Source organism: Macrobrachium rosenbergii, chromosome 42, assembly GCF_040412425.1.
Source record: "Macrobrachium rosenbergii isolate ZJJX-2024 chromosome 42, ASM4041242v1, whole genome shotgun sequence".
Taxonomy (NCBI): Eukaryota; Metazoa; Arthropoda; class Malacostraca; order Decapoda; family Palaemonidae; genus Macrobrachium; species Macrobrachium rosenbergii.
The window spans coordinates 58,315,453-58,327,952 of NC_089782.1; positions in this window are offsets into that span (position 1 = coordinate 58,315,453).

The following is a 12,500-nucleotide window of genomic DNA, read 5'->3' on the forward strand; positions in this document are numbered from 1 at the left end:
ATTGAGGAGTCAGTTGGAGGAGGTGGAGGGAATGCTAGGAAGTGCAAAGAAGAAATGAAAGGGGAGATGAAAGAGTCAGAAGAGAGAATGGAAGAGAGGATGGATAAAAGTTGGAGGGAATGATGAAAAGTGTGGAAGAAATGATGAAAGGTATGTTCAAAGGGTGTTTTTGGAGAAGGGGCTGTTGGAGGCAGGTTCTCTGGAACGTGTGAAGGGGCAAGAGAGAAAGAAAAGGAGGAAGAAGTGAATGGAAGCGTGAGTGATGAAAGTGATATGGGAATAGGAAGTAAGAAACGAGGGAATGAGAGGCAGGGTAAGGAAAAGGGGAATGAAAAGCAAGGAAGGAACAGAGAGAAAGTAAGGATAAGTCAGGGGAAGAAAAAGGGAAGAAGGAAAAGGAAAGGAAACTGGTAAGAAGGGTAAGGAAGTGGGAAAGGCAGGAAAGAAGGGAGAGGGTGAAGGCAGTAGTGATAGTGAGGTGGATGGAGGGTGAGTGGATAAAAGTGGATAAAAGAGGGGAAGAAGAGTGTAATGAGTAAGATGAATGTAAGTGCAGAAGTGGACTCTTTGTATTCGGAAGAGGGTATGAAAGGAAAGAGCGAAAGTAGCGAAAGTGAGAGTGAAAGTGAGAAAGAAGTGAGAAAGGCTATGTATGTGAGGAGGTACCCTGGTGTGAAAAGTATAATGAGTATGGAAGTAGGGATGTGCATGATTTCTTTAGGGAGTATGAAAGGTTTTGTCAGGATAAGTATGGGGAAAGTAAGAGAGTGTGGGCATGAGAATTAGGAGAGTATTTGACTGGGTTTTTACTTGATATGTATAGGGTTATTATGAGTGTGGGGGATGTTGAGTATGACAAGGTGAAAGCTAGACTAGTTGAGCAAGCGAGGCGTATGAAAGCCGAGTGTTACGTATAAGAGGAAGAATGAATTTGATGAGGCAAGAATGAAAGCTGGGAAACCTTGTCACTATATGCTTGTAGGGTGGAGACGTTGGCAAGGAAGAAGTTTGGGGATGATGGGATAGATGAATGTAAGGAGTTAGTACGGAAGTTGTTAGGGACAGTGCCAGATGGAGTTAGAGAATTTGTGAACTTGAAGCGGAAGGAGAAGAAAAGATGGACGAATGAAAGGTTGACTTGGGAGAAATCTTGAAATTGTAGAAGATTATGAGCTTGACAGGGTTATAAAGAGAGCAGAAGTGTAAGTGTAAGGGTTGGGGTAGATGAGAGAGTACCAGAGTTTGGAAGCTTTAGGGATGCAGTGTTGAGGGGCCCAATGAGAATGGCCGATAGTGTAATAGATAGGAGTGTAAGAGCAAGTAATGTGGAGGTGCCAGTGAGGATGAATGGTGGGTTTGTAAGGGAACAACGGGTTGGACGGGTTAGGGATAGTAGTGTACAAAGGGGAAGGTCGATGAGTGGAAGTCGAGCGAAGTGTTTTAGATGTGGAAAGGAAGGACATACAAAGAATGAGTGTAGGTGGGCTTTAGGAGCGTGTTTCAGGGTGTGGCAACCGGGACATTTGGTAAGGGAGTGTCACGAAAGATAGGGGGTTAAATGCTACCGGTGCGGACAGGTGGGTCATGTTGCTAATGGTTGTAGGGGTACCAGTGAATGTAATATGTGGTAACTGTGGTAAGAATGAGCATTATGCGAGAATGTGTTCAGAACCGAGAGCGAAGTGTGACGAATGTGGAATGGAAGGGCATGTATCAAGTGTATGTAGACGAAAGAGGGTGACTGTGACAGCGAATTCGGGAAACTGAGTGTGAAGGGGTTCAAATGGGTGGATCCTCCAGGATGCAAGCGGTGCGTGTGATGCATGTACGTGAGGGGTTGTTGCATGAGGATCAGCAATTTGTTTTGATAAAGTATGGTAGAAAACGTAAGAAAGGGAAGAACGTAAGTAAACTGAATGGTCGTAAGTTGTGTGATAGGGGTGTGAGTGCCAAAGTGGAAATGAGTGATAAAGCGTGTAATACTGGATGAATGTGATGGTATGGATAGAACGTATAGTATATGCGGGTTTGATATAACTGAGTTGACTGAACGTGTAGGGGTTGGTGAGCGGTTGGAGGTGAGCGAAAGTGTAAGAGTAAGAGAGCGTAGCAGTGATAGACGAGTGATTGAAAGCATGAATGAATCGTTGCAAGAATTGGAAAGGTCAATGAGCGAATGGGATGGGTTAGTTGAAGAATTGGGGGCGGTATTTGGGAACGAGTTAGAGGGTATAGATGAGATTGTGGATGAAATTGAGAGTGGTAATAGTGAAGAAGATAGCGTGAATCTGAGAGAGAATGGAGGAGAAGATGAGTTTGAATGTTGCTAGAAGAGAGAATGATTCTGAGAGAATGATTGCGTGCCATGAACGCGATCTAGAGGACCTGCTAGTGAGCATCCGTGGGTGTTGCGTAAAGGCGATTTGAAAGGGGTGTGAAAGGTGTTGGTTGGGAAATGCTAAAAGGGGGAGAAATATAGAGGGATGAAGAAATTTGTTTTATTTAGCATTTCCCAACGTTTTTGAGAGAGAGAGAGAGAGAGAGAGAGAGAGAGAGAGAGAGAGAGTGTAATTGTCGTTGTGAGTGGTTCGGTTGTTGGAGTTGGTTTTACGGCTGTCTCTCTGTCTGTCGGTCTGTCAGGAGTTTTTCGTTTTTGGGAGGTCTTGGGCAGTAGAGGTCCAACCTTGAAAGTGAACGGGGAGTTCGTCTGTTTTTTTCGGTACCGATATTGATGGTGCATGTGTCTCTTTTTTTTGTTCGTTGTTGGTGGAGGGTTTGTTTGAAATTTTGTTTTGTGGTTTCTGTGTGCTGTGATTGGCGACCGTGGACCTTTACCCATCTCCAGCAACCGAAGATCAGGGTGAGTGTTGTTTTGTTTGAGGGTTAGAATTCCGCCACACAAGGGTCTCTTTTTCAACAGTCGAATACTTTCGTTGAGCGGGATTTAGCTTCTTTGAGAAGTACGCAACAGGGTGAGAAACACCCTGCTCGTCCTTCTGTAACAAGACCGCTCCTACACTGATGTCACTTGCGTCGGTGGCAAGCGAGAAAGGGAGGTCAAAATTTGGAGCCCTCAATATCAGGAAACTAAGTAGTACCTTTTTGAGACTTTCAAATGCCTCTTGTGTGTCACTGGTCCAGGTGAACGTTACCTTCTTTTTTAGGAGGTTGGTGAGTGGATCAGCGATGTCAGAAAAATTTTTCACAAATCTACGGTAGTAACCTACCAAACCTAAGAATTTTCTGACATCCCTCCGACACTTAGGGATAGACATTTTCTCAATAGCCTCCACATTGGCCTTTTTATGAGCTACCTTACCATTACCCACTACATGACCTAAGTATACAACTTTTGCTTTTGCAAACTCACTCTTTTTAAGATTGACCACCAGACCAGCTTTCTTCAGTACTTCGAACAAGACTTTAATACGTTTCAAGTTAGTCTCCCAGTCGTCACTATAAATAACAATGTTATCAATATAAACCTCACACCCTTCTAAATCATACACCAACGTATTCATCATTCTTTGAAAAGTGGCGGCGGCGTTTCTCATACCAAACGGCATAACACGACATTGAAATAACCCTTGAGGTTTCACGAAAGCCGACAAAGCTCTTGCTCGTTTCGCTAAAGGAACTTGCCAATAACCTTTTAATAAATCAAATTTACTTATATATTTTAACTTCCCCATGCGATCTATACAATCTTATATCCGTGGCAAAGGATAGCTATCGGATTTTGTAACCTCATTTACCTTTCGATAGTCAAAACACATACGAAACTCTCCGTCAGGTTTCTTAACCAACACCACAGGTGATGACCAAGGACTTTTGCTTTGCTCGATCAAACCGTGTTTTAACATACATTCCACCTCCTTTGCAACAACTTCCTTCTTGAAGGGATTTAACCTATATGGGGATTGTTTCACAGGTGTGGCATTACCAACATCCACGTCATGTTCTACAACAGATGTTCGACCTGGTACATCCGAAAACAATGCTTTATAGCCCAACACCAACTTTTTCAGAGACCTGCGCTTCTCGTAACTCAAATGAGAAATTGAACCATCAAGGTTTTCCAAAGAATTCTTATTACCTGATGGCCAATTACCATCATTACCATATTTATCCTCAACTTCCTCTGAAAAAGAATAAAAGTCATTATTACATCTAACCACATCCTCAACTGTTGCCACCGGAACGAGTTTATCCCTTTCTTTATATTCATTTAACATATTTATATGGCAAAGTTGAAAAGGCTTCCTCCTCTCGGGAGTTTCCACCAAATAATTGACCTCGCTAACTTTTTTCAAAACCTTCCAGGGACCTGAAAATGAAGCTTTTAATGGATTACCGGGAAAAGGCAACAACACCAAGACCTTGTTGCCTTCAGCGAAGTTACGTGTTTTGGTCCTCCTGTCAAAGAAGTATTTCATTCTTCTCTGACTGCACAACAAATTCTCACGGGCAAATTCCCAAGCCTTCGTCATTTTGTCACCCAAATTAGTCATGTAGTCTAACAAATTAATCTCAGGAATATCACCTTCCCATGACTCTCTTACGACATCAAGAGGACCACGAACACAATGTCCAAAAACCAAATTAAAAGGCGACAAACCTAGAGATTGACTTAGAGCTGAACGAAAAGCAAATAACAAATATGGTAATTCTTTGTCCCACTCAGAACCGTGACTTAAACAACATTTCCTAATCATCGATTTTAGAGTTTGATGAAACCTCTCCAGAGCACCCTGACTCTCTGGATGATAATATGGAGATGAAGTTACATATTTAATACCCAACTCTGCCATTCTCTCTTTAAAATATCGACTAACAAAGTTTGTACCACAGTCAGACTGAATCACCTTAGGCATCCCAAACTTAGTGAAAAAATTGATTAACACCTCAGCTATCTTTCTGCTTTTAATAGAACGTAGGGGAATGGCTTCTGGAAAACGGGACATTTTATCCATTATAGTGAAAATATACTCATTCCCACTACGAGTCCTGGGCAATGGCCCGACAAGATCGATTATGACTTCTTTAAAAGGCTCAGAAACCACAGGAATTGGACATAAAGGAGCTTTTGGTATAACCTGGTTTGGCTTACCGACCTTCTGGCAGATACCACAGCTATTGACAAATTTCTTCACGTCAGATTTCAGTTTGGGCCAATAATAATCCTTGAGCAATTTCCCAGCCGTCTTGTGAATTCCGAAATGACCCGCCAAACCATTATCATGTGCCAACGACATCAAGCCAGTCCTGTGAACACAAGGTACCATTATTTGTTTAGCAATTTCATGTGCACTGTTACCAGCCTCTCTAGGCCTACTCAACCTATAAAGAATGTTGTTAATTATTTTAAACTTTGGGACTGTCAAATCATCCATCTTGCCTGATTCAGTAGGAAGGTTCCAGAATTCTTGTTTCTGAGCTTTAATTAGCTCCTCCTTTGTCCAGTTTGGAATGTCCTTTACAATGTCAATATTTTCTACAACTAAATTACTAATACCACTACATTCTAAGGTACTCAAATCTACATCTCTTGTTGACTCTGCAGCGTCAACTCCTCTAGCTCTAGAACGAGTAACCACTGCTACTTCGGGATTTATTATTATTGGACAAGTCTGGTTCTTATAGGCCACATCGTTTCCCAACACTATGTCTACTTCCTTAACAGGAAATTTTTCCACTGTGGCCAATTTCAACATTCCTGAAAAAGAAGGACATTTCAAATGAAAATTGCTGAGGGGATATGACTCCACCGAATCAGGAAATCCAGACAAAAAGACAAATTCTTCACAGTTCAGGACAAAATCTGACGGCAAGGCCTTTCTCAAAATCAACGATTGTGCCGCACCCGTGTTTACGCAAAATACGTACGCATTTACACTCGGACGAATTCGCGGACAAGACACGACCTTGGGACAAAAATTTCTCAAAACAACCGGATAGTCATTGCTCATCTGTCCTGCTCGTGATGGGTTCTTTCTCTTTCCTTCCTATACCCATTACTGGCCTATTGTTTGCCTGTTGTGCTTTCTTAAAAGCAAAACACCTGCTTTTCACATGCCCCTTCTTGTTACAATAGTAGCATATCATACTCTTCACCTTTTCAGGATCATAACCATTATAACCCCTGTTACCCCTGCCAGGAGAAAAGTGATTATTATTATTAGGGTTATCCTGCCCCTGGGTTGGTTCTTATTTATATAATTAGGCCTATTAGAAACCTTATTATAATTACTACTCCGGCCCGTTCTAATCCAACCAGGCTTTACATTTGTCACCACTCCTCCCAATTCATTTTTATGTGACAAATAATACTCGTCACTAGCAATGGCAACCTCTTGTAAAGTATCAGTTTTCAACTCTTCCAAATGTACCTTAAGTTTATCGGGCACACACCTCTTAAATTCCTCTACAAGCATTAACTCTTTCAACCTTTCAAAGTCGTCGACTTCCTTCGACTTGAACCAATCCTCAGTATATTGCTTCTTACCCCTAGCAAATTCTATGAGCGTCTGTTCCCTACCTATTTGCAGGTTCCTAAACCGCTGTCTGTAAGCCTCGGGGACAAGCTCATAAGCCTTCAAAATAATGGCTTTCACATTTTAGTAGTCGGATGATAGATTCTCATCCAATGTAACATAAACTCTCTGAGCCCTACCTATCAGTTTACTCTGAATAAGGGTGGTTCAGTACTCCAGGGGCCACTGTAACTTAGCAGCAATTCTCTCAAAAGAAACAAAAAATTCCGCCACATTACATTCTTGAAAGTTCGGCACGAACTTGAGAGCCTGAGCCAAATTGATAGCAGGCGTTACCAACATATTTGGGGAAGAGGGGAGGGGGAAGAAGGATCTGTTACCCGCATTTCTCTCTCAAACTGCCTCTCTCTTTCTCTTTCCTCTGCCCTAAACTTTTCCATATTGAATTCTAGGGTTTTTAGTTCTATCTGCTTATTCAAAAGCTCCACCTCTTTGGCTGTTTTCACTTCATCCCCTGCCTTCACTGTATTAACATATTCGTACACCTGCAATAACAATAGGCCCTTCCTTACAGATAGATAAAATTCTATTTCGAAATGTTGAGCCACCTGCTCCAACTCATGCCTATCTAACTCTGCCAGCCTTGCTTGCCACCCTTCTCTACTAAGAAGCTCTAACACATTAACCGTTGACATTTTGATAAATCACAAAACAATATCACCAATTACCAAAAATACCTTACACGAGGAGGTGTAAAAATGTTGCCAAAAACAAGACCCCCAGAATTAATTTTGCACACTAGTGAACACTAACAGGTACGAAATATCCTATCGCGGTCGCCAATCTGTGATGGCTGGTTTTGCCACCACTCAATACTCAATATCAAAAAGCATTAAAGTGATCAAAAATATAGTTTAAGTATCACCATACCGTGGCTCAGAGAGGCCCCCTCGCCTTTATAACTAAGCAAGGAGGAGCTGGAAATACGTGGCAGAAAAATCCTGGTGCTTCAAGTAAATCCAAATATATCAGATGATTCAAACAGCTAGCCAATATCATTCTACTCTGTAAGGTTGCTCAGAAACGATTCCTTGTTTCGGCCAAAAGCACCACCAGGAAAACACGGAGCCACCTCCACTCACGCACCAAATATGAAAAAAACAAAACAGCCATTAGCAAATAGTTTCAAACACACAAACCACCTGAGAGGAGGAGAATGAGCTAACAGACTAATACAGTATTTAACACTCAGGTTTAATCAATAATAATGTGAAATCAAACAATTAAATGACAACAAGATGACAATATATATATATATATATATATATATATATATATATATATATATATATATATATATATATATATATATATATATATGTATATATATATATATATATATATATATATATATATATATATATATATATATATATATATATATATATATATATATTACAAACGAATAGAGCATTTCAGAACTGCCTGAAATTTCCGGCAGATAGCGAAATGCACTTAGGGACATTTGATCCCCAGGGGCTAGTACTAAACACGGCTATGAAATACATTTGACTCCCAGGCTAGTACTAAACACGGCGAAGTTTCGCAGTGTTTAGTACTAACCCCTGAGGTTCAAATGTCCCTAAGTGCATTTCGCTACCTGCCGGAAATTTCAGGCAGTTCGCAAAATGCCTGTTTTCACTATCTGCCTCTAACATATATATATGTGTTTGTGTGTGTGTGTACTTAAGAGTAATTATAACTGACAGAAAGTGTGTAAGTATCCAATTCAATTGTGTATCTCACTTCAGAAATAAAATTTGACGTACATGTACTGCACTAGCACCATAAAAAAATGTGTCTTAAAACTCTGGGGTGCACCTCTTAGCCGGGAAGGGATCTCTCAGCGGGTAATTTTGTGAAATGCACCGGCCACGATTTTCCTTTTACTATGTGCTAAAACATGTCTCGACTCTCGAAGCGTTGAGTGGAACCATGAACGTACGTTCTAGATATAGAAAAACGCTTATTCCCTTGCAATTTTCTGCACAAGATTCAGTCAGCAAATTTTTACAAGGTACTACGTTGTTTTACTATAAATGTTTATAGAACGCAACCAAGAAGGTTTTTTTATATTTTAAATCTTATTTATTTAAAGGACAAGTGACATTTGGGAGAGGAAAATATTACAATAAACTATTTAGTTAATATATGAAATGTTCATGTATTATTAGGTTAATGATTTGGTGAAAAAATTAAGATTTTTCAACATAATTTAGGAAAAATTATGGTGTCAAAGGTTCTTATAGCATTATTTTCTACAGTTGTCAAAATTCGGTCATATTTAGCCCCGCTCAAATCAAGGACGACCGTCTATTGTCTGAGAGGAATAATATGATGCTATTTATCGAACAGCAGTGTCGTCCTCGAATGGAAATTTATTTTTCAATGATTTGGTAAGGCCTTTTTACATTTTTGAGTGAATCTCTTTTTTGAAGTTAAAGGAACAACTTTTCAGTAATTTTTCCTAATTGGGAGCAACGACACATTTTATTTGCAACAAGCATGTATATCTTTGCTGAAACCACTGCATATATAAAACATTTACCTAACTTTTTCGTTCCGATCAAGGAGAAAAGTTTTTCACACGAAATCGAGTTTTCTGCACAGCCGCTACGGGGTATAATCAAAGCCGCCGAAAATAGATGTGTCTTCCGGTGGTCACTTCAAGAAATTGCGCCCTGAGGCTCCTCATTGTTCTGCAACTAAGTAAAATTTTAGTTTTCTGTAAAAGAAAACTATTATAGTGCCGGCTTTGTCTGTCCGTCCGCACTTTTTTTCTGTCCGCTCTTTTTCTGTCCGCCCTCATATCATAAAAACTTCTGAGGCTAGATGGCTGCAAATTGGTATGTTTATCATCCACCCTCCAATCATCAAACTTACCAAATTGCAGGCCTGTAGCCTCAGTAGTTTTTATTTTATTTAAGGTTAAAGTTAGCCATAATCGTGTTTCTGACAACGATATAGGATAGGCCACCACCGGGCCTTGGTTAAAGTGTCATGGGCCGCAGCTCGTACAGCATTATACCGAGACCACCGAAAGATAGATACATTTTCTTTGGCCTTGATTTTACGCCGTAGCGGCTGTACAGAAACCTCGATTTCACCGAAAAAAACTTCGGCGCATTTTTTACTTGCTTTTTATCGTTCCTTATTTTTTGTCGACTATAGGGGGCCTGTGGCTCAATATTCATTTATGAAGACTTGCGCTTCGTCGTTGATTAATTGTATTCACTATTCGCGATGCAAAGAGCACTGATTTTCAGTTGCTGTGATATTGATCTTTTGACTGATTCTCGGGCGATGTGTTGGAATGAAATTGGGTGAAAGAAAATGGAGTGAATTTTGATTCATTTGTTTGGTGTCCTTCATTTGAGTGTATTTGCATCTGTTTTCACATTTTGTTTGGTTGCCTTTTTTCTTTTTCTATGAAGATATGACACATTAGGTTCAGAACATTTATTCTGAATTGTATCTCTATGTTACTTATCAAATTGTTAATTTATCAGTTTGATGTGTATGGCATGTATGCATCTCTTTTATTTCCGAGACTTAAAATAAATTCACAGTATTATGTTAGTATTCCTTTTATGACCCTCTAAAAATTCTCAATTTTATATTCCTTGTTATCTAATTGCCCCTCATCCCTTAACCAGTTCGTAGTTAATCAATTTTGGCATCTCTTTCTCTCTACGTCCTTTGAATGGCGAATCATCTTCCAGTTACTGGTGGTCCTCCATCACCCAATTTAATATTTGTGTGCCTGATTTTCCTCCCATTACTGCCATGCGCAATTAGGGGATCCATTCTTCAGCCGCGCACCTCCTTAGCTATATACTCATTCCCCGTTTTCCTTCCTTGAACCGTTTTGTATATATATTCTAGATAAAGTGAATTGACCTTCTGGTCCCCTCCCCCTATGCTAAGGTCACACATTCACGTATCAAGGCACGCATACCCACGCACGGCCGAAAATTGTGAAACGTGACCATACGCGAGGTGAATAAGCCCCGCCCAACTGGATACGTGACATTGGCCGATGTGCGTAAAGCAAGCGTATTATAGTGCGTCGCAAATGTGCGCACTTCGTAAGCGTGACATGACGCTTACCGGAAGTGGCCTGACAAGCGGCAAGCGGTGGCACAGCCAAAAGTAGTGCATGGCAGAGCACGTAACATCGACGTACGCATGCCGTTTGTGTAACGTTGTGCATTACTGATTTATGTCAACCTCACGTTGTTGTCCCCACGTAGGGCACGCAGGACGGTGCAGAACGCCTTTCTAAAACATAATTGACCCTTTTGTCTCGACAGTTCATTCATTCATTCCTTTCAATGTTCATCATCGTTTTTATGTGTGTATGTGTGTGTTTGTACAGAAATAGATGTTTGATCTCTGATGTGATTAGCTAGGAATTCCGTTATTTTCATAATTTTTTTGTGTCAATCTCATAGGGCTGTGTCTTATTAAAAAAGCACAGTAATTGCATCACATAATATCTTGATGATAACTACTACATTCATACTCATGATTTTATCAGAATTAACCATATTTAAAACTTTCACCTTATTTGTTATGCATGGAAATACAGACACAATCATTTTGTTTTATTTTCATAGCTATCAGTGTTATCTTATTAGTATGATTCCAATTAATATTCAAAAGGTTTAGAAGCTCAGAATGAAAAGAACATTGTTGTTACAACATTTATTTATGCATATCATAAAACATAGTTATTTACAAAAGTTAATTAAACCAGAGTTGGAAAAGTATTCACTCAAAATTCATTGCTAAACAATTACCAATACTTTCATTATTGCTACAGTACTGTACATGGGCCATTTGTGTGTATTTTGCTTTGTAGTCCACTTGCGTGTGCTATGTTTTGAAGCAGTTGTTAGGATGCAGCCCTGGATTATTAGGGCAAGTTTCGCAGTAATACGTAGTTGTTTTTCGACCACCTGGCCCCTTACGCTCACTTCAAACTGCACAGTCACAAGCCTTCATATGCAATCATAATAAGAAAAAAACGCACGCAGACAAGAAGATGATCAGGAGCACCCCGTCACATATACCGTCATACTTGGTAGCTGGAGGAGTGACGCGTCCTTAGGAGCAGCCCTTCCAACCGTGACCGGCAACACTGCAACCAGGGATGCAAAGCAACAACAGAACATGCTGTAAGAATATTTTTCATCGGCTGAAGGCTCAGTGCATTGACAGGAGAACACGATTTAGTTACTTTCCTGTATGCTTTATTGTTTAACTCACTGTATTTACTTAAATTCTGTTCATGCATTTAGTTTGAAACTTAATATTTGAGTACTTGTATGTGTTGTAGTTATTTTGCCCTTTGTAATAATTACTTAACATTGATTCTTTTCTGATATGATAATTCTATCTTTTTGAAAGTACCTTCTCTCTGATATTTGTTACACTGTATATGACCTGCTTATTTTTTTCTGTCTGTTGTAATTTTGTTTCTCTGCCCATATGTTACATATAGTATTTTGGACTTTTTTAAAATTCAGTAATGTATACTTAGATAGTCTTGTCAGGTTCATTTTGCCTTCTTTATTTGTGTACATATATTTGTGCTAGTTAATTTAATAAAAGATATTTTTCAAATCCGTGATATATTATTCTCATCAGCACTTAGTAATTGGAAAGAGAACAGAGCCAGATATGATATTGCAAATATATACTTATTTAATATAAAACACAAACATACATATAAATATAAGAAAAATAAATTTACAGCCACTCATACAAAAATGCATTACACAAGCATACAATAAATATAAGTACTATACACATCCACACATACATAACAAATTAAGACTGAAAATTATTCAGAAATGTGGTGTCGATTGACCCGCAAGCGCGCCGCCTGCCCCTTTTATTCCAGGTCACAGCGTTGTCAATTCGTCTTGGATGCGTGTGGTG